At 37.4% G+C, this 24,254-nt stretch overlaps 1 protein-coding gene across 1 annotated transcript in view; it reads left to right on the forward strand.

Moving 5' to 3' along the window:
- The window catches only part of TLN2 (talin 2), a 579,984-nt gene that overhangs the window by 233,839 nt on the left and 321,891 nt on the right, over positions 1–24,254 (forward strand). Inside the window, exon 3 of the mRNA XM_027851789.1 lies at positions 5,975–6,053. The gene's annotated coding sequence lies outside the window, so the exon portion shown is untranslated. The remainder of the gene's footprint in view (positions 1–5,974; positions 6,054–24,254) is intronic.

A 24,254-nucleotide genomic window follows, 5' to 3' on the forward strand; every position in this document is an offset into this window, starting at 1 on the left:
TAGGTAGATTACAGAATCATAAATTAATAGCAGAATAAGAACTTCTTGTATTTCCATATGTCACAGGGAAGCCAGTGTTAAGCAACTGTAAGGAAAATCTTGCTAACATCTAGTGCTGCCCCAAAGTGGGATGGGCTGCCTCACAAGGTAGGGGATTCCCTGTCATTTGAGATCTTAAAGAAGAAGCTGAGTGACTCATCATCAGGGATAAGGTAGAAGAGAGCCCTCTTTAGGAAATGGTTGTACTAAATGACCTCAGAAGCCCTTTTCAAAACTGAGAATTGGGGCAGCTAGGTGGTGCAGTGGATAGATCACAGGCCCTGGAGTCAGGAGGACCTGAGTTCACATCCGGCCTCAGACATATAACCCTTCCTAGCTGTGTGACTCTGGGCAAGTCACTTAACCCCAATTCCTCACTAAAAAAAAACAAAAACAACAACCACAAAAAAAAAAAAACAACAACCCAAAAACTGAGAATTCAAATCTGTGTATTTATATGTTGGTTCAGCTTCTGGTATGGATGTGGAATATTATGTGTATGTGTATATGTGTGTATGCATACATACTCAGATGTCTTTGTGTATATACATATATATGTGTGTATATATATATATATATACACACATACACAAATATATATATGCATCTCTTTATATACACACATCTGCATATGTGTAATTCATTAAACTATAACATGGCTCAAATAATTTACCCCTAATAAAATATGCTGTAAAAACTTGCTATTGAAATTAAGCTGTAAGGTAGGTACTAATTTTCTTCCTGCAGATCAGTAATTTATAGGTATTCCATTGCATTGAGCACACTTCTAAGCTGGGTAGGACAGAGCACTGATGTTAGAGGCTAGAGATGCATAGGTGTAGCTCTCCATTTTATTGCAAAGTTACATTGTTTTCCCCACTCAGATGTGAAATATAATAGTAATACCTAGGTATTGGTTCCCAGGGACTTTTTTATGAAGGAAAAGGGAGCAGAGCAAGAGTAATTAGGTGTTTTTTATTCTTTTAAGCCTTATGAAGGGATTTGTGTAACTAAACAGTATTAAGGCTTTTCTAAAAGGTTTATAATTATGATATTATGGGAATTCACGTTTTATGTAGGACTCCTGAAACTTTGAAAACAGACATTGAAAAGAACAAATCTGTTTGCAGAAAATAAATTGAACATAATGGACCTATTATGGGAATAATTCTGCATTTTACAGCCTAAATAGAAAAATACTTTCATATGTAAATAGAACCTAATAAAAATAAATCTGTTAAGTGAGTAAATATACTGTGATGGGATAAAATCTTAACCATAGGAATGGCTCATCTGATCCAATATTCTACCTGCTTTTCATTCTTATTCATACTTTCTCATTCTCAGCTCCTTTGTTATGGCAAAAATAAATCTGGATGCCTTGTAGAGATGTTTTTATAATGCTTCCTTTGTACTAACTTCATACTTTTCATTTTTGTTACTCACTTATCTTTGACCCAAGGTGAATATTATATGTCCTAAATATTGTTAAAATAGGTGATAAATCATAGATTTGGATGATATAATTATTGGGTTTGTATTTTTAATATATAGGATGATTAAAGGAGAGAATCGAAAGGAAAAAAAAGTAGCAAAGAAATAACATAGAATTGAGTTTTGTTGCCCACACATAGTAGGTGCTTTTCTTAGGTGAGGTACACACTGTCCCCAAATGTAAGTTCAAGCCCTGAAGAGATCAACTCACTGAAAATCAAAACAAAATGGCAGCAAAGCAACTCTCCAGCTTCCTGGCCTTGAGGACCCCCCTTCCCAACCCTCAACCCTCACCAAGTCTTTATAACAACAGTCCTCAAATTCAGAGTACTGCCTTCCCTCCCTTTTTGATACTTGTTTATGTTAGATTCTTCTTAAAACAAATAAGAGTGCATTTAACTCATCCATGTTCCTGGGTTCTATTACTAAAGGCTATTGGTGGGGTTTTACCTAATTAACACTATGCAACACCATCAGCCCCTCAGTGCCCAAGGCCTGGGTAGAACTTAGAAGCCTAAGACAGTGCTTCATTTGTTTAACTGAATATCCTTGAGCTATGGAACAAAAAAGTGTAATTTATGATCTTAATTAATGAATCTATAAGCTTTAATGAAGTACCAGGTACTGTGCTAGGAGCTGGGGATAAAAAAACAAAAATGAAAGACCCTATGCTCAAGAAACCTAGATTTTTTATGGGGCATTATTTGATTTCTGAATTCAAAGAGAGAGCCACAAAGTTTTACATGGATTTTCCAGATCACAGGGGTGCTGTGCCACTAACCCCCACAATGTGGAAGGGGTAATCATTAATCATTCAGGCATCATTCATGCCAATCAGTGTCTCATCGCTTTTTAGTCCAGGATATACTTTACAATTTTCAAACCATGCTGAAGCATACTTTAATTTTCCTCTAACTTTCTCCCTTTCCATCTTACCCTACCCCAATCCAGCTATTGGTTTTTTTTGTTGGTATCTTTTTGATGCTTATGGTTTTTTATACCATAGTCATTTAACAATACCATTACCACCGTCAATAAAACTCTCTCTTCTAAGAAAGGATATGCAAAACAGCCTCAAAGACTCTTCTTTCATAAGTGGTCTCTCTTTACTATGTTAACTTGTCTCTTGAACTCCTTGATTAGAATCACAGAAGCAGGTGAAGAATGCACATTGCAAAGATTATGATGTACAGCTGGCTGAGCAGTCCATTGAGTTAGGCCAGTACATCTGGCTTGAATGGGCACTGCAGGTGCCCAGAGCTGCAGAGAAAGGAAAAGCTTAATGAAAAGAAAATTCCTTAATGACTAAAGCCCAGTAAAGGTGGAATAGTGTGCTTCCATTTGACTGTTAATTTAGAGCTAGAAGATACTTTAAGAGGCCATCTAATCCTCAGCTAGTGGAGATTTTCAAACATAGGGTAGATACCTCTTGTTGGAAATTTTCTAAAGGGATTTCCCTCTCAGATATTGGCTTAAGTAAATGATTCCAGAAGTTCCTTCTAATGCTGAACTTCCATCATCACATCAGTCCCTCCATGAAAGTTATCTACTTATCCACCCCCAGCAATAACCCCCTTGGACCTCATGTACTGAAATACTCAAGTCTGTGATCTCTTCTGTTTAGGACTTCAGTCCATTGATATAGATCATAGGCCATCTACACTTGACCATCCTGTGCCTGCTCTTGCCCATATTCTCCCATAAATTTGCCACAGAATGTCTAAGAAATCAACAGAAGGCCTTTCTCTCCTATCCTTGACTATTGAGTATGTACCAGTGGAACATTTTGGCTGTCTACCTTTCATCCCTTATCTTTGACTCATGGCCAGCCAATCTTTTCTTGAGCATACAATTCTTTGACCACACATTTTACTCTTGTTTTTCTGAATTCTATGTTGCATCCTGCTCATAACCACCATATAACATTTGTATAGTAACATCCACTCCTCGAGGGTCCTTCCAGATTTCTCTGTGTTGCTCCTCAAATAGCACTTTGACAAAATCCTTTGTCCAGTGTTGTACCTTTTTAACTGGTATTTATATGATCATAAATTTGGAATGAAAAGGATCTTAGATACCTACAAATCCCATTCTTTTCTCCACCCTCCACCCCCATCTGACAGGCCAGACTTGAAGTCTTGAAGATTGAGTTCAAGTCTCAAGGCAGATGAAGTATCAGTCTACACTAGTAGAGGAAGTTTTTTTCTACTTGGAAATCTTCTATTACAGTGAAATCACTAGAAATTGTCCTTTTCTGTATCCCTTTGTGCGTGGCATACTTCCTTATTAGACTGAAAATTCCTTGAGGACATCTACTTTTTCTCCTCCAAATTTTGTGTCTTCCCAACATTTAGTAAAGAGCTTTATACAAATTATAGCTTAAACAAATTCTGAACTGCGCCGAATATTTCCTCCTAATTTGTTTTGTTTTAATTTTTTCCCTTAAAGGAAACACCTATAATGCCTTGATGAAAATGATTTCATTCTTGCCCATGTTTGTGATAATTGTTGCTCTCACACTATCTGTTTAGTTTTACGGGTTTAACCAGTAAGAGATTTTCAGCATGTGAAAGACTCTCACCTGTGTTGGGGTTTTCAGGCAGCAGTAGGAGTAGCACTTCTGTACTTTGTTAGAGAATTGCACCTTGTCTTTCTGAACATAAAACTTGGAGTGCCTGGGGTAGATGGGACTTAAGATATTTTCCAATATCCTCATTTTGCAAATGAAAGAAACTGAGATTGAGAAATAAAGTGACATATACTATGTGAGATCACTAATTTGTGATTAGATTAGGCTAATTAGTGATAGAGATCATTGACCCTTGAATCCTATGGGCCTTCTGTCTTCCTTTTAAGAGGTCCTTCCACTACTCCGGAGTATTTTCTGTGTTTCAGGTTCAGCTGATTTATAACATGGATTTTCCAGTCATTATTTTAAACAAGAGATGACTCAGTTAAAACAGCCAAACCTAAACATCAAATGGTCATCACTGATAGTGTTGTCAAGCAAGCTTTTAGCCTAGACTCCAGTGTATTGCATTTCTTGTTAAACTTTATTTTAACCTCCAATTAGTGTAACTTTGTACTTATTCTCAGGCTTCGTTAAAGTGTTTTTTTCCAATTCAGCTGAATCCTTATCTTAGAATCATATGCTTTATGGGACTTGTCCATGGTTCTAGAACTTGAGGACAAAGTTCCCTCTGTTTCTTTTTACTCTGTCTTTGCCTGTTCTGGGTTGTTTCCCCCCAAATTCCTGGGTTGGATTTTTTTCCCTCACCAATGGTAGTAGATTCTTCTGTTTGGGCTATTAAAGTGAAGTGACAGCACTGGCTTACCTTTCTAATTTCCTCATCGTTTCTCTGGCTTTTCATCATTTCATCATCATTCCTCTTTTCAATTCACCAAAGCTGTCTTGCTTTCAGTTGTTTTCAGCTACTATGTATCTTTCCTACTAAGTCCAAAATTTACCCCTCTTCCCATTTGACAAACACTTATATTCTTGTGAGGTAATTGTGTTGCCCTTCCACATTCATTGAGATATCTTTAAAAATAAAGTAACGTATCTTGTGTCTACAATACTCTTTTTTGTTTGTTTCTCATTTGACTTCTGGAAGGACTGAGGTAAGTATGGGTGAGTTGGGGAATACTTATTTCTATAAGGTACATGTGGGTGTTTTCATAATTGTAAGGCTAATCTCACCTGTTACTAATTCAGTAACTGTAGACATGATTTTAAGCAACATTTTTGGTTCTTGGTTCTCTTTATTTTGTCCCATTGGCTATAGTTTTCTGTGTTCAAAATTGTAAACCTCAGTCTCTGACCTCAGTATATTATTCCATCTTCCTAGAGTTTCCTCAAATAGATGAAAAGTGTCAGTTGACTTTAAGTTGTATTTTTGTGGAGAGACTTCCTAAGTAGGCTGTTGTATATACCTAGATAATATAGAACAAATGTGTTTATTTGTTTGGGGGTGGAGTGCAATTGTAGCATGAGGGAATTATGAGCCTTATTTTTCTGGGAGGCCTTAATTCAAAAGGAAAACAAAGACAAATTCTTTATCAGAGGTAAATGAATATTGAGAAGTTTAATGGTTCATCCCATTTACATTTGCAGGGAGATAAAGGATATATTTTCTCATACTTCATTTTCATTCAGACTCATTCTCCTTCCTGACACATAGATAAAAAATTATGTTTTGCCTCTGTGCCAAAAACAATATAATTTTAGTTTCCAAAATGAATATCTTAAGATATCAATTCCCTGTTGGTAAAGCAAATTCCCAACTCCTATTTGGAGATGGAAATTCATTGTTTCCTGAGCTGTTTCCTTCTATGCTTAGTATGAAGGAAAAATGTCTGTATTTAGTATTCTTTAAAAACTGAGCATGAGTATATATTTCCATAACATATTGATTTTTAGTGGTTTTTCTCATTGTTTCAGGCATGGCTACTGGAGATCTTCCATATTCTTTAAAGGTAATTTTGGAGAACTGGACTTTTTACATGAACTGAGGATTTAGGTAAGACTTTTTAAAAAAATAAAATGGACATACTAGAAATGATAGTTTTCATTCATGTAGGTTTTTTTTGTTCTTTTAAAAAATTTATTAATTGCTCTAACATTCTTTACTTTTTAAATTTTGAGTTCCAAATTCTCTCCCTCCTACCCATTGAGGAGGGAAGCAAAATGATATCAATTATATCATGCAGATCATGCAAAAAATTTCATATTAGCCATATCTCCAACAAAAGGCAAAAAAAAAATAAAGTGAGAAAATTATACTTCATTTTATACTCAGAATCATCAGTTATCTCTTGGAGGTAGATAGCATTTCTTCTTCATGAGGCCTTTGGAATGATCTCATGTCATTGTATTGATCAGAGTAGCCAAGTTTTTCACCATTGGTCATCAGTACAACATTGCTCTTACTGTGTACGATGATCAGCTGGTTCTTCTTATTTCACTTTTCATCAGTTCATATAAGCCTTGCAATGTTTTTTCTTAAACCACTCCCCTTGTCATTTCTTATAGCAAATTAGTACTCCATCACAACCATATGCCACAAATTTGTTCAGCCATCCCCCAACTGATGAACATTCCCTTGATTTCCAATTTTTAGCTACCACAGAAAGAGCTGATTTATATGTGTATATGTATGTGTGTCCTTTTCCTTTCTCTTTGATCTCTTTGGGGTACAGGTGGTATTGCTGGGTCAAAGGATATGCAGTTTTATAGCCCTTTGGGCATAGTTCCAAATTATGCTCCAGAATAGACTAGTTCACATCTCCACCAGCAGTTTATTAGTGTACCTATTTTCTCTTATCCCCTGCAGCATATGTCATTTCTAATAGGAATGAGGTGGTACCTCAGAGTTGTTTTAATTTGCATTTCTCTAGTCAATAGTTACTTAGAGCATTTTTTTCATATAAGTATAGATAGGTTTTGATTTGTTCTTCTGAAAAGTGCCTGTTCATATCCTTTAAATATTTATCAGTTGAGGAATGGCTCTTATTTTTTATAAATTTGACTCAGTTTCCTATATCTGAGAAATGAGGACTTTATCAGAGAAGCTCCTGAGGTACCACCTCATTCCTGTCAGAAATGACATATGCTGTATGGGATGAGAGAAGAGCCCAGACAGCATATTTGAAGAAATAATCAAGGAAAACTGCTCTGATATTCTAGAACTAGAGGGTAAAAGAGAAATTGAAAGAATCCACTGATCACCTCTTGAAAGATATCCCAAAATGAAAACTCCCAGGAATATTATAACCAAATTCCAGAGCTCCCATGTCAAAGAGAAAACACTGTAAGCAGCCAGAAAGAAACAGTTCAAATACCATGGAGCCGTAGTCAGGATAACACAAGATTTAACAACTTCCACATTAAAGAAGCAGAGGGCTTGGAATATGATATTCCAGAAGGCAAAGGAGCTAGGATTACAACCAAGAATCACCTACCCAGCAAAATTGAATGTAATCCTTCTGGGGAGAAAGTGGATATTTATTTAAATAGAGTACTTTCTAGCATTTCTGATGAAAAAACTGGAGCTGAATAGAAAAATCTGACATTTAAACACAAGACTTAAGAGAAGCATAAAAAGGTAAACATGAATGAGTAATACTAAGAGACTCAATAAAATTAAATGGTTTACATTCCTGTATGGGAACATGATACATGTAACTCCTAAGAACTTTATCATTATTAGGGTAGTTAGAAGGAGTCTAAATGGATAGAGGCACAAATGTGAGTTGATTATGTTGGGATGATCTCAAAGATAACGTGAACAGGTGAGAAAGAGGGATGCATTAGGAGAAGGGGGAAGGGAAAGGTAGAATAAAATTTTCTCACATAAAAAGGCTTGCCAAGAACAGCTTCTATAGTGGAGGGGGAAACTGGGGAGAGGTGGGCAATGCTTAAACATCATTCACATCAAATTAGTTCAAAGAGAGAAGATTATATACACAATTGGGTGTAGAAATCTTTCTTACCCAGTAAGAAAATACTAAAAGGGAATAAGAGTTATAGGAAGTGGAGTGAGTGATGAAAAGGAGGGTGGATTAAGGGAGGCAGTGGTCAGAAGCAAAAGAGAGAGAGAAGGATAAACAAAAGAAAATGAGATGCTTAAATGAGATTGCTTAAAGGTACCACAGACAATGAAGTAATATCAAAATTTTTTACAGCTTTCAAACTGGGATGGAGGGAAATACACAATTGGTAATCATAACTATGGATGTGAATGGGATGAGCTCGCCCATACAATGGAAACAGATAGCAGAATAACTTTGAAACCAGAATCCAGTAATATATTGGTTATAATAGACATACTTGAATTAGAAAGACACACACAGAGTTAAAATAAAGGACTGGAACAGAATTTATTATACTTCTGCTGAAGTAAAAAAGAAAAAGGAGGGAGTAGCAATCATGATTTCAGATAAAGCAAAAGCCAAAATAGATTAAAAGAGATAATCAGGGAATCTGCGTTTTGCTAAAAGGTATCATAAAAAATGAAATAATATAAAAAAAACTGTAGAGTAAGTTTCTCTGATAAAGGCCTCATTTCTCAAATGTGTAGGGTATGAAGCCAAATATATAAAAATAAGAGCCGTTACCTAGTTGGTAAATGGTCATAGGATATGAACAGGGAGTTTTCAGAGGAAGAAATCAAAGCGATCTATACTCATATGAAAGAAGGCTCTAAATCATTATTGATTAGAGAAATGCAAATTATTGTTGAGATTTGAGAGGTAGTGGTATAGTGTAGAGAGTGTGGCACTGGCAGTCAGGAAGACTTAGCTTCCTGCTAAAAGTCCTGCTTCTGACACTAGCTATGTGACCTTGGGCAAGTCACCTAAGCATTTATACTTGCATGGTTTATGTAAAATGTTTTGTGACTTTTAAAGTGCTGTGAAAGTGTCAGTTTTTATTATTCATATCCATTATCAGACTTAGAATTATAGAAAGTTAGAGTTAGAAGGCACCATAGGTATCTTCTAGTGAAAGACTTTTCATTTTGGAGTCAGGACATTTGTTCAGATACTAGCTCTGACACTTACTACTTATGTGACCTTGAGTAAGTCACTTCATCTTTCTGGGACTCAGTTTCGTCATCTATAAAATTAAGGATTTAGACTAAATCACTGGCATAAACTCAAATATAAATGGGGACCACTAATCTGTATGTAAGGATCCTGGTGGGCTGCCAATTGACTTGGTTTTAAAATTTAATATAATTTATATTTTATTTTGTTAAATATTTCCCAATTCTATTTTAATCTGGTTTAGGCCATAGTAGGGAGTGCTGTGGATTGATCAGTCACATGTTTGAGCCCTCTGTATCAGAGTAAAGTTTTATAATTTTATATTCAGCATTTTCATAATTATAGGTAGAATATATTTTATGATTACAGTTTTGTAATGCTATAGTTATACTGTCTCTGTCTATCAGGATGGTTTATCTATGGACTCTTTGTTTTGACTTACCTGACATTTACACGTCTAATTAGTGAGAGTTTATGAACAGGTCGTAAGGATGTTTGGCCAGTCTGACAAAGTTTTCTTTCCTTTTATTTATTTTTTTTTTCTTCCTTCTGGGATTTCTATTGAGTTTCTATTACAGAAGTTGTTTATTTTTCCTTTTTTCCCCTCAGATCAAAAAGTGATTAATGTAAGTATCCACTCTTTTCAGGGTATGGAAATAAGTATAAAATACTTCCTGCTCTTCAACCTCTTAACAGTTTATTTGGAGAAAGGCATAAATACATCAAAACCAACACTGCAACATGAATTATAGAGTGATTCTTCCAAAAAGAAAGTTTGACTTCTATTTGATGGGGATGAATTTTGGGGAAATTGAGATTATAAAGTATCATAGCTGTAAATATAGTAACTATTTGGACAAGAAAGGAAGGAGGAGCATTTATTAAGAACCTACTGTGTACCAGGAATTTTGCTACTCACTTTTACAAGTATTATCTCTTTTGATCCTCACAACTACTCTGAAAGGTAAGTGCTATTATATTCAATTTACAGTTGAGGAAACTGAGGTAGACGGAAGGTAAGTGACTTGCCCTGGGTCATGTAGCTAGTAAATATCAGGCTGAATTTGAGCTAACGTCTTTCTGAGTCCAGACCTATTCACTGCTTTGTTGTCAAATTCTGTTTGATCCTAGTGGATATGAATTTTTAAATAAAAATACTGTTGGCAATTTTGCAATGATAGGAAAGTTAATCTGTTGAAAAATATTGGTTTATTTTAATCATAAAATCACTTTGTTTTCTAATCATTCTGACTTTGCATATACACCTTAAGAGAAACCAAGTCTTTGAAGATCTTCTCTCTACCCCTTTTATTTACCAAATGGCATATCTTACATTTCATCTTCAAAAATTTCCACCAGGGTATTGTGTTCTTTTGGCAGCTATAATTATGTAGTAGAGAATGTTGGAGGTGAGTCTCTCGTAGATAGACCTTAGCTAATTGTTCTTTCTTTGGCATGGAGCCTTTATCCATTGACTACCTGATGGGACCAATTTCTCTGGTTTCTTCAACGTGTAGACTCTTCCCTGCTTCTTTTTTGATGGGTTTAAAGGAGATGAGGCAGTAGAAGATGACTACAGGAATTTTAGGGCTCCCCTGAAAGTGAAATAATATTAATAAAAATCAAAATTCATTGACACTATAGTGCTAGTTAGTTATTTTGCTTTAATGTAAACCATGTTAAGGTTCCAATCCCAAAGCAGAGAAAGCATAAGTTGCCTTGAGGGGATTGAACAAAAATCCAAGCTGAGTGAATGAATGAGGTAATCAACCACAACCACATCTTCTTGGCTCTCTGCAGGGCTTTGGGAGAAAGCAGGTAGGGATCAGCAGTGAAGGTATTCAGGCAGCCGAGAGCCATTAGTTCTTCATGGGATTATAATTATTCATTAGTTTTTTAAAAGACAGCGAGTGTGATTAAAGTGATATGTTTAATGGTATACTTAATGACTCATGGTTAAGTGATTGAAAGCTGAGTTTTGGAATATACCATTCTGACCTTATCTTAGCTGCTTCTTTGTCATATCGAAAGCATTTGAAAGCTGTCACAATAAGGGGAAGAGTGAGGAGCAAGAAATACCTTCCCTTCTGCTTATCCATCTCATTGACTCTGCTGACACATATTTGGGTCCCTGAGGCTTCTTTATGATGTCTCTGTTTGTGGCATCAGTTGGTATCCCATCATTTAAGGTTTCAAAGAAAGACTTCAGTCCCTGGGACACCTCAAACCCCAGTTAACCAACAAACTGGGAAATTAGCCCCATGATTTTTGAGAAACAACTCTTTAGCTTTGCGGAAAAGATAATAGCTATCCAGTATGTGGGAAAAGGTCATACTGTATTGATCAAGATGGGTTTTAAATCAGATAAGTTGTTTCCTGTACTTCCCTTTCCTTCATTAAAAATGTAATGTTTTGTGTTCCTGCCACTATTCTATTTGCAGAATTGGTTGGATTACAGTTTCTTATGGGTACCATCAGTTTCTCCTTCTCCCTGTGTAATATCCTTGGAGGGGTGGAGGGAGTTAGCATTTTCAGCTGATCGTGTTCTGCTGTGCCTCTGAATGCCTTGGCTGCCCAGTGAATGATTCAGAATAATAATAACAATAACAACAACAACAATAATATTCCCCAAGCTATTTTTCATAATTAAACTTGCCAGTCCATGAGTAATTTTATAATTAAATTCACCAGTCCACCAGTTTCCTTGAGCAGTGCCTTTTGGCTAATTGTGTTCATTGGATAATTGCCCTTAGAGCTTAAGAAGCCAGCTCAAAGGCCCCTCAGATAAGAACTTCCTTTTAAAAAAAAAAATTAACAGAATACCACTGACTTAGAGTTTCTGGAATATTGACCTAGTAAGGTAGAGTCCCCTCCTTAGATTCTGAACCAAGAGAATTATTTTCCTTGTAAAGTCCTTGAGGTCAAAGTGCTCTGGCACTTTTGCCACTACCTACCTGGCATAGTGCCTCGTCCATTTTTAAGTGGCTTGTGATTACATTGGTGTAGGGCATCTCAAAACCTTTTGGATGCCTTTACAATCTTCGAATTATTGAGACTCTTTCCTACCCTCTACCACCCAGCCCCAAGAGGTTTTGTTTATGTGGTCTATATCAATATTTACCGTGTTAGAAATGAAAACATCATACTATTATAACAAATATTTTCACCTTGTAGATCCACTGAAAGTGTCTAGGCAACTCAGACTACTCTTTAAGAACTAGTAGAGATGATTCCTAGTGAGGGATATAGCTCCACTGATGTAGCTTAGTACCTATTCTGCAATTTAGAACCTTAGAGAATTGTTTGGAAGCACTGAGAAATTTACTGATTTGCCCTGAGTCACACAGGTAACCTCTTGAACTTGGGTCTTCTTTCTTCTGAGACTGATTTTCTGTCTATTACACCAATGATGTCAAACTCAAAATAGAAATGGGGGCCACCCAATTGTACATAAAGATGCCTCTGGGCCACATAGCAACTTAGAAAATCATATGTTTATGTGTTTTTTTCTTTATTAATTCATTTACTTTGTTAAGTATTTTCTAGTTAGATTTCATCTGGTTCCAGGGGTAAGGGAGTGCTATGGGCCACATGTGACCCAAATCTATTTGATATTCCTAAACTATACTACAGTAGCATCTAAAAAAAGGTACCTAATAAATACTTCCTGATTGATTGATTGATTGATTGATTGTGAAACCCTCTTGTTGGGGGAGCTGAAAGCTTCAGGAAAATAACCTTAGGTCTTTGTTACCTAATAGTATGAAGGCAAAATTAGAACACACATTCTTTGCCCTAAGATCAGACTTATTTGTCACCCTATTGTTGGTACCTTATCTTGAAAGTTGCTCCTTCCTTTTTACCTTGCTGCTTTTGAGGTGCATAGACCTTTCTTTATCTTGCTCATTCCCTTTATGGTCCAGCGAAACTAAGCCTCTTTTTTGTTCCTCACACGGCATTCTGTTGTCCAGCTCCCTTCTAACATGCCTGGAATGAATGTACTTTCTCCTCACTTCTGTCTCTTAAAGTCACTGATTTCCTTCTGATTGGCTCAAATTCTACCTTTCTGTATGAGGCCTTTCTTAATCCCCACAAGATACTCCCCTCTTCACTTACCCTATTATCTTATATTTATTTTGTATATACTTTACATTTACTTATATGTTTGTGGTGTTTCCCTCTTTAGAATGTAAGCTACTGGAGGGCAGGACTTATTTCATTTTCGGCTTTGTATATATAGTGCCGAGCATGGTGCCTAGAGCAAAAGTTCCTTGATAGATACTTGTTGACCTGTTAATCAATTAACAGACTTGTTCCTGACCTCACTCAATTTCTGGCTTTCTGGCTTCTCTTCCTAGCTATGAGACCTGTTTGTTTCTGAACTCTAGCCTCACAGGGACATTTGTGAATTAACTAGGCATGTAGGGGCACGGAGGACGGTGGATAAGAGTGTTGTTAGATTTGATGTCAGAAAGACCTGAATTCAAATCCTGCCTTACATGCTAGCAGTTTGACCTTTGTCAAATCACTTAACCTTTCCCAACCTCAGTTTCCTTATCTGTAAAATGGGGATAATAATAGCACCTACCTTCACAGGGTTGTTGTGAGGATCAAAAAGGGTAACATGTTAATACAGTGCTTTGCAAACCTTGAAGTGATACATAAATAGCAGTCATTATTGTTATAAGGCATTCCCCATCTTAGCTGACAGGTTCTGCCCTGTGATTGCACATTTCCAGGAATGATAGTGGTTGTTACTGTATTTCCTTTTTGTTACTTTTCTAGAAACATGCATGCTCTTTCAGACTGTACTGTCATACATAAAAACTTGTAGTTTATAATGGAAGGGCCCTGCTTAATCACCCATTATGTAAATTTGATTTGAATAGAAACTATTGTAGGATCCCCTCTAATGTGCAGTGTATTTGAACCTTGGATTGACCTCTGCACAATTGAATAAGACTGGAGAAATAGCTTTTGTGGGAAGTTCTGGTGATTAGCCGCTTATGGCTGGTTAGCTCAGAGCACAGTTAAGTGTGCTTTCTAGCAAGCAAACCCACAATTCCCCTGCAACTCAAGAGTATGGCCACCCACCAAATTGAAGATAATGGGATTTGAACTATCCAGAATTGCCCTATATCCTAAGTGTAGGGGAGGAATTGGCGCATGGTTCATAGCCGTGTGCTTAGAGGCTTTATTAAATCCCCAGATTCCTAATGTAACTAACTGATCTATTGACTTAGATATATTGGAGATTTCTGAACATATGAGACGGCAAGCAAACTGGACTTTGACCTTAAATTTGTCAATAATGGGGTCATTATATCATGCTAATTTAATAGTGCTCAATGTCCATGTGTAGATGTAGTAATTGAAGCATCCACCAATTTACTGAGCAAATGGAAAGTATGTGCTTTGGGGACCATGGCTCATTCAATGATGGATCTTCTGTGCAGAATCATACAATCTTAGAGATTGCTGGGGCCTTTCAGATCAGTGGTCCATTGGTACAGTGGAAAAGAGGACGGGGTTAGGAGTCTGAGCACCTGGATTTGAATCCTGATGTTATTGGATTTTAACTGTTTGCCCTTGGGTAAGTTGTATGACTTCTCTCTGTGTCAGTTTTCTGAGATAAAATAAAGAGGCTGGATAAGATGACCCTTAAGGTCTCTTCCATCTCTTAATCCCAGGTTTACTGGACTTGTCCAATCACCACCAGTCTGGACCTCAGTTTTCTCATCTGTAGAATGAGGGGATTGGACCTCTGAGATCCCTTCCAACTCTAAACCCATACTCTAAACAATTTAATCTGTCTTGCTCATTTTATCAATTGAGTTCTCCTGGTTGTAATTTGCTTGTGAATTGTTGATTCTCCTTCACTTTTGGTTACAAGAAATAAGTGGTAAGTAAATGGTCCACATTAAAGGTAGCCAGGAGCCAAGTTCTAATAGCTCATTCCTAGTCTGTTTTTTGGCCTACATATCTCAGTTTGTGTGAAATGTTTTTGTTCCACTATATATTAAGATGTTTCCCCAAGAATATAGGGTTCAGCCTTTACAAATGGAAAGGGAACCAATTTGATAGTGTAGACAGATATTTCAGAGGGCACATTGGGTCATGAGTATACCAGATTCCTAGCCAAGTAATTGAAATGCATCCTGAGGTACACTGAGACAGAACCCAGTGGTGTCATTAGGTGAATGAAATACCTCAAATCAAAAGAGCCTTTCTTGTTACCCTACACTGAAAATTCCACAAATAAGTAATCCTCAGTTTATTTACCTCTCAGGGATGATAGAATGACTCAGTCCTGCCCGTATTAGAACTCTTGGCTCCACACAGTCGAGGGTGTCCAGAATTCTCATACCATTCTGCTTTATCCTTTGGAAAATTTCATATAATTGTAGCATGTCCAATTTTATAAAAGCCTAGTTTTGGCCAGTGCATTATCCTTGTTATCACTAAGGCATTCTTAATAGAAACCTGGATTCAGAGAGTACCCAGGGATCAGGGGTATATAATATATTTATTTAGAACCCATAGGATCCATAGCAATGCCCTCTGACAAAAATTTTAAAAAATAAGCCTTGGGTTTCAAATACTTTGGTTTTAATAACTTTATGGCTAGTGGATTGAAAACATAATATTCTCTCTATACTTTAAGTCCATCATGACAAGGTCACCTCTGGTTCAGGCTCCTTTGTCTCAATCTGTGAACACGGAAACTTGATTAGCAGTTCCCCTGAGAGTAATCCAAGTCCAAATTATTTTGTGAGTCATGATTCTGCTTCAATTAATTGACAGTGAAAAATATTATTCCCCAAATAACTATCATAAAATCAACTAGTTGGCTTACTCTTTTTCCTTCAGATAGACTACCAAGTACTCTGATCCCTTCCATCTTCATTCTTGCCAGAAGGGACCTTCCTTATCTCCCAAAGCACTTCTGCTTTGTCTTGTACATTTTGTACTTAAATGTTTCCTGGTATAATAATTATTTGCTTACATATCTTATCTCTCTAGTTAAACTCTTGTGTTTTCTGGGAATGGGGTTTATGTCAGGTATGTTTTTTGGCACTTGTAATGTCTAGCTCGGTTCTCCTGCACAACTAATTCTCAATCAATATTTGTTGAATGAATAAATTGCCAGTATCAATTTTCAGCTGTTGTTTTTCCACCTTTAGTACTATTGTTGAGATTATGTAAATCCAACCAACCCAATCTAATCTAACATGCATTTATTAAGTGGATACTGTATGCAAGGTACAATGTTGCTTGATACAAAGTCAAAATAAAAATGACCCCTTCGTGGTAGGAACTTATATTCTACAGGGAGAAGAAGAACCAAACATTTAAAACAGATAGGGAAATCTTTCACCTGGCCCCTACTGTGAAAATAACATTCATAATAATAGACCGTGACACTGTAATCTGTGATGGTGATATAGAAGCCATGTTAACCTACAGGGATAGGGACTGAACCTGTGATTTCATTGGAAGAAGGAATTCTCAGCATCATCTCTTCAGCTTCCAGCCTTAGTTACCTAGATCATTGAAAGCTTCAGTATCTTGCCCAGGGTCACTTAGTGTAAGTATATGTCAAAGGCTGGATTTGAACCCATGTCTTTCTGGCTTGGAGACCAGTGCTTTTTCTGCTACATCATGCTTCTTCTCAATCAGATAACTTACATGGGCATCAATCTCCTGCTATGGCCATGTTCACAACATTAAAAAAAAATCTGAATTACATGAATCAGGAAATAGTAATACATTGATAATTAAATATTTACTAGATATCTGTTATGTATCAGGCAATGTCTAGGTTCTGTGATGATATTAAGAAGTATAAAACATGGTTCTGGCCTTCGAGTTGAGGCAGCACAAACCCAAATAACTATAAGATGGTAGATATGATAAATATCTAATGAGTTTGACAGACACTGAGTGATAGGAATTTAGGGAAAGTAGAAGTCTCCTCTGGCTTTGATAGTTAGGGAAGATGTACTGGAAGTATAGTTATACTTTGGTAGATGAATAGGGTTAATATGTAGTCAGACCTCGATCTATATTTATACAGTGTAAGTAGGAGAGAATCTCAGAAGGAAAGGATTGAAGGGGGTAGGGGTGGAAATTACTCTCAAAGGCCTCCTATAGGAAGTGCAATGTGAACTCAGTCTTGAACAAAGCTAGAAAAATGGAGATGAAGAAGGAGAGCATTAGAGGAGGGAGAAGAGAAAGAGGGGTCAGTGGTGCAGAGGTTCATAATCAGGAGATGGAGTCTGTTGTGTGAATAGCAAGTTGGCTAGTGTAGCTGGATTGTGGTGGTAGAGGGGGGTTAAGTGTAAAAGATCTTGAAACAGAGAAAGGGACCAGGTTGCAGAGCCTATTAAATGGACAGCAAGGAGGTCAAATCAGTCAATACTTAAAGAAATTAATTCAGATTCTTCACTGGAGGGTCAAATACTAAAGCTAAGGAATAAATACTTTGGCCACATAATGAGAGGACAGAACTCATTGGAAAAGACCCTGATGTTGGGAAAGATTGAAGGCAAAAGGAAAAGGGGATGGCAGAGGAAGCGATGGATAGATAGTGTCATGGAAAAAATGAACATGAAGTTGGACAGCCTAAGAGCTTGTGGAGGATAGAAGGGCCTGGTGTGCTATGGTCCATAGGGTCACAAAGAGTAGAACATGACTAAAAAACAACAACAGTTAAATGACAGAATATTTTATATTTGATAATGGAGATAGTAAGCAAGTTTTAGAGTTTAATGAGTAGAGGAGTGACATGGTCTAGTCTTGCACTTTAGGAAAATCATTTTGGCAACTCAGTGGAGGATAGATTGGAGAGGGGAGAGTCTTGAGGCAGGGAGACCAATTAGAAGGCTAGTTAAATACTCCAGGTAGTGAAGGCCGTGAGAGGGAGATATATGAGAAATGTAGTGAAGTAAATGACAAGATTTGGCAGTGGATTGAATATATGAGATGTTTGAGGAATGAAAGATTACACCAAAGTAACAACTCTGGGTGACTAGGCGTATCATAGAGTGTTGTTCAGTTGTATCTGACTCTCCATGACCCCATTTGGGGTTTTCTTGGCAAAGATACCGGAGTGGTTTGCCGTTTCCTTCTCCAGCTCATCTTACAGATGAGGAAACTAAGGCCAACAGGATTAAGTGCGTTGCCCAGGATCACGTAGCTAGAAAGTGTTTAAGGCCGGATTTGAACTCAGAAAGATGAGTCTTCCTGACTCCAGACCTGGCACTCTATCCACTGTGCCGTCTAACTGCCCTTTTCATAGCATACCTGACGCTAAACGGAAAATTGGGAAGAAGGGAGGGTTTGAGGGAAAGATAAAGAGTTTTTTTTGGACTTGTTGAGTTTGAGATGCCTTTAGGACCTCTTATTTTAGATGTCTAAAAGATAGTTGTTGACTTTGCATCGAAACTTAGGAGAGAGTGATTAGGGCTGCATTTATCCATCTAGGAATCACCTACATGGAGATGACCCATGACAATTGATGAGATCACAAAAAGAGATAGTATAGAAAAAAGATAAACCCCTAGGACAGAGCCTTTGGGGACTCCCATGGTTAGTGAATGATGTGGGTGAAATTCCTGCAAAGTGGACTGAGAAGGAGTGGTGCAAAATGTTAGAGGAGAACCAGGAGATAAAAGTGTCACAAAAACCTTTGGCCTTCCCCACCCCTGACCTAGAGAATAGAGACTATCCATGAAGAGAATTTAATCAACAGTACCGAATGCTGCAGATATGTCTAGAAGGATGAGGAATGAGAAAATGCCATTAGATATTTGGCAATTAAGAGATCATTAGTAACGTCAGAAAACATACTTTGAATGATTAGTTGGAAAGCCAGAATGCAGAGGGTTTAGAAGTGAGTGAAAGGAAAGGAAATGGTGGCATCCACTGTAGACTGTTTTCTCAAAGAGTTTAACTGGGAAATTGAGGATGACTTAGGTGGGATGTTCTTATTAAGCGATACAGACTTAAAAAAAAAGATTGGGGAGACATGGGTGTGTTTGGAGGCAGCAAGGAAGGAGCTAGTAGACAGGAAGAGTTTGAAGGTTAGAGAAAGGCTCAGAATGATAGAGGGGTCAGTCTTCTGGTGAAGAGGAGATGAGAACAAGTTGAAGTACATGCCTAAGGGTATGTGCCTTGACCAGGAGAAGCGCCATCTCTTTGAGAGAAATGTAAAGTGAACAGAAGATAGTGTAGGGACAATGGGGGAGGAGAAGAGGAAGATCTAGCTGGATTATCTCTTTTTTTTTTTTTCCATTTGAGTGTGAGCCTAGGTCCTCAGCAGAGAGATTAGGGTATAGAAAAGTGGTTTGGTGCCAGATTGTAAGGATTACTATCCATGTGCAGCAATTTTATCCATAGAGTATGAAATAGAGCTGTATAAGACAGTATTTTATCCTATAAGTAAAAAGGGAGTCATTGAAATTTCTTGAGGAGGGCTATAAAATCACAATGTTTTAGGAATAATAATCTGGCAGCCATGTGAATGATGCGTTGAAGGCAGGGAGCCCATTTAGGAAGCAATTGTGATACTCCTGGTGTTTTAATTTTTTTTTTAAACCGTGATTTCCTTGATGTAGGGAGGTACAAACCCCAAACTTCCACTGCCATTTATAGACTTAGAGTTGCCTTTGGGCACAGGGACATTAAGTGTCTTGTCCATGTTCCCACAGCCAGGGGTGGGGGTTTGAATCCTGGCTCTGAGGCTAGCCTTCTATGCACTTTCCCACACTGTCTTTCAGGTAGGTATGTTCATGGATGTTGGAGGGGGCAATCTTCTGGTGAACTAGGTAGGAGATGGAAGCAAGGGGGCAGTCAAGTTTAGGTAGTAGCAGTGATAATGGAAAGGCAAGAATAACATAAGATACAGGGTAAAGGAAGAATTCCTACGATTTTGCTGGTTAGTTATGGCGAGGGCAAAGCAAAAACGTCTGGGATCTCTTTAAAGTCAAGGAATGTAATCATTACCTCAGTCAAGTTCTTTCAAAGAAAGGTACTTTAGAAACCCCAGAGAAATTAGTTTCTTGAGCACTCTTTGTTGGCCCCTTCCCTTGTTCTTCCCATGGCATTTTGCTTAATTCCCAAACTGTTCTTTTCTCCTTTTGTGTAACTTTATATCTCTCTTATTTGGGCAATTAATACACATCAGTTCCATATACAGTGTTTTGTAAGTTAACCAAAATTCTGCATAAACTGCTTGGAGAAACCAGAGAATCCTGTATCCCATATGGCATGGATTCAATTCTTGTGGTGTTTTGGCATAATTACTCCTCTCACTGAAAAAGTCTAGTATCGATTTTGTCTGAAAGCAAACTTTTGAAAAGAATTGTATAAACAAATCTGTTTTGAGAAACAAAAATAAAGAGGAGACATTAAAGTCACTTTGACCTCTTTGTTTTACCTATAGGTTCACTGTTGGGGAAATGGTGGCTATTTGTAGTAACCAAATCAAAGATGGTGTAAAGGGAAAATGCATTTTTTACATAATGGAAGAAAATTTTAGAGCAACTTTTAAAGTGTCACTGCAGATTAATGCCGGGAGCTGGATTCCTTTTAAAAAGTGGGTCAAGTGATCTCATGTTTATGTATGAGGAGGGTTGTAATATAGTTTTAGGTTTATCTAATATTTCCTGATGTGGCAGTTAATATTAATGCCTCGTGCTTAAACTGTATCTTGGCAAAATGTAATTAAAACAAATCTGGTTAGTTTGTTTACCCTTTATAAGAGCAGATGTTTTAAACCTCATGTTCTTTAAACTTAATGGTGTTATAAAAGTAAAGAGCTGCTTGTTAAATTTCATAACTACCAATTACAGTGAACATCTCTTCCTAACTGTAAGTTACAGTGATTAAGAATTTAAGGGACTAAAAATCATAATCTGCTTTCCCAAATATCTTCATTAAATTTTGATAGACCAACTTGTAGTGGGAGTAGATTTGAATGAGAGGCAGTTTGATATAGCAAAAAAAAGAAAGTATTCAGTTTGGAGTCAGAAGATCTGGGTTCATTTCTGTGTATATTACTTATTAGCCATATGGCCATTTCATCTCTCTGTCCCTGTTTTCCTTATCTGTAGTATGAAGGATCTAGATGTTCTCCAATTCTAAATTTGTACCCAATTGGTGGTTGAGATTACTCATCTTATAATATCTTTTTCTATTAAAAAATTAGAGATGAACATCAGAATAGTTTCTCTCAAGTTATTAAAAAATTATTCAGAATATGAATGAAGAAGATACATTTATGGAAAGTGTTTTTCTACTGGGTCCAGCAACTGAAGGCATATATTTAGGAGGGATAATATTCAATGAAATGGTGTTAGAGATCAAGATTAAATAACCTGCAATTCATGGGATAGAAAGTATAGTGTTTTCTCTGTATTCAGATAATTTCACTAATAATGATGATGATGATGATTAATAGCTAAAATTATGTAATACTTTAAGCTTTACAAAATAAATCATATATATATACAAACACATGTATGTGTGTACAAAATCATTTGATCTTTTCATTTACTCTTTATTGATCTTGCATATACCCAGTTAATTATTTAATAGTCTTCCCTATTAGAATGTGAAGCCCTTGAGGGGGCTGTTTTTGTATGTTTTCCTATTTCCAAAGCCTTAGCACAATCCCTGACACATTGGTAAATCCTTAGTAAATAATGCTGGATGGAACAATCTTCATACCACCCCCAAAGGGTTAGGTGACACTATTAATTCTCATTTTCCAGATGAAGAATCTCAGCCTGAAAGAGCTTAAATGACTTTGATTAGGGTCACACAGCTAAAAAGTATTTGAGGTATGGTTTAAACCCAAATTTTCTGACTGATTCTAGTTTCACTGTCCATAATTCCACACTGCCCTCAGTAATTAATCTGAAAGACACTGATTTACCAGGAGAGATAGTGCTGTTTCTTACCTTCCTGTTCTACTGTTTTCAATCAATAAACATTTATTAAGTACTTACCATGTGCCCTGCAGGCATTGTGCTGAATGCTGGGCATATGAAAAGAGGCTAATCTTAAGGAGCACACAATCTTTGGTGTTTTCCAGATTCCATCATATGAATTTCCTTATTCCTTCTCAGTAGGAGAAGCTAGCTACCTGGGAATGACTGACTGCTGGACTTTCAGGGATTCTTTCTTGTTTTATAGAGAGATCCTGTTGTTTGTATGGTAAAAGCTGCTCTTCTCCCCTGTCCACTCCTTGCCTTCTTTGTCTGATCCTAAGACCTCCTCCTTTCCTCCAGGTATTGTTGAAGAGCTTCCAGGGAAAGGAAACCCCATCCAGCCTCCCCTTTAATGCTAAATGATGTTCTTGACAGTAATGGGATCACTGAGGAGGTAATAGCTTTTGATTTGACATCCAGAAATCAAACCTGGTTCTAAGTTTTGAAAGGGTGATGGTAGCCAGGCTTCTTAAATGGATTAGTAATCCCATTTCACTTATGGTCTTAGGCTGAAAAGGTCTCCATTCCTTCCTCTGCTTCTTTCTCCTCCCTTGTCCCCCCCCACCAAACCTCATACCCCTGCTTTCTCATTTCCTTTGATTTCCCAACAGCAGCTGAGTGTATGCTTTACAGCTTAAAGACCCTCCGCCAAATGGAAGTGCCCACAGAGTGACAATATTTCAGTGCGCACTTTAAGGAAAGTGCCAGGAATGATAAATCAAGGGCTTACAATGGATCCTGCCCACCACATGTTCGTGTGGCCAGGTGAGCCTTTGCAGATGCCCTCTCTAATGTTCTTGTACTGTTCCCTCACAGCCCTCCTGGTTGATTTGATTCAGCAGTAGACCAGGACTGACCCTTCTTTCCATACTCAGAGACAGTACTCTGTCAGCAGCCTCATTATAATTCAATTAAAATGTATTGTGGTTCATACAACGGAACAATCTCTGGTTTTACAATTCTGTCCAGAGCCTGCCTGCCTGCCTGCCTGCCCATTGGCATGACTTGCCCCCCACTCTCCTTTTTAGATTCCTCTGCCTATCCCTACAGAGTCTAAACTGGGTTATCAGCTGTGTTCCTATCATGGGAGTGTCATCTTTGGGACCCTATTCTCTGTTTCTCAAAAGCAGCTAACTGGCACAGTGAATAGCGTTCTGGACATAGAATCAGGAAGGCCTGAGTTCAGATGTTGCCTTAGATACTTGCTGTATGATCCTAGGCAAGTCACCTAACTTTTCCCATCCTCTGTTTCCTCATCTGTAAAATAGAAATAATAATTTCACCTACCTCCCAGGGCTGTTGTAAGGATCAAATGAGCCAACACATGTACATTGCTTTTTGAACTTTAAAGTACTCTATAAATGCTAACTATCCTCCTCCTCCTCCTCCTCCTCCTCTTTACCATCGTATTCAACCTTTTCGGCTAGAACCCAGCTCGAGTTATACTTCTTCCTCAAAGGTAGCTCACTTTTTCTTAAGATTTCGATGCAGTTATTGTCTGTGTCATTCACTTGGCAGTTATCACATACTTTTGTATTATTGATTTGTGGATTTTCTCTGTGTATACAGTATATCTTGTTTGATAATAGGGTGCTGCACCCTATTATATTAAAAGGAATATCAGATTTAATACCAGACAACCCAGATTTGAGGGTCATATTACCTATTGAGCATATGACTATAGACAAACTGCTTTACCCATCTGAGTCTTGGTTTTCTCCTCTTTACACAGTAATATTTGCATGACCTCCCTTACCTCCAGCTAGCTGACTAGTTAGCTAAATAGCTAGGTAGAGCGTTTATTAAATGCTTACTGTTTACCAGGTAGATAGATAGATAATTTCCCTCCATAAGCAGTGATTTTATTTGAATAGGGAAATCTCAATTTGAATCTCTTATTTGAAATCTCAATAGGGAAATCCTTCTATTAATCTGTACCTGTGGTCCAATTTGTAGTCTTTTAAGATTTACGTAGGGTGCAGAGAAATTAAGCGACTTGCCCCCAGTCACACAGCTCATATGTCAGAGATGGAACTTGGTCTTCCTGTTTCTGAGGCCAGCTCCCTTTCCTCTGTACCACACTGCTTGTCTGTCTCACTGAATCGTTGTCTCTTTCTTTTTCTCTGATATATTAAATTTTTATTAAACTCCTAGATAGCAGGGACTATGCTTCATACTTCT

This window comes from Vombatus ursinus, unplaced genomic scaffold (genome assembly GCF_900497805.2).
Source record: "Vombatus ursinus unplaced genomic scaffold, bare-nosed wombat genome assembly UNPS02009205.1, whole genome shotgun sequence".
In the NCBI taxonomy this organism is placed as follows: Eukaryota; Metazoa; Chordata; class Mammalia; order Diprotodontia; family Vombatidae; genus Vombatus; species Vombatus ursinus.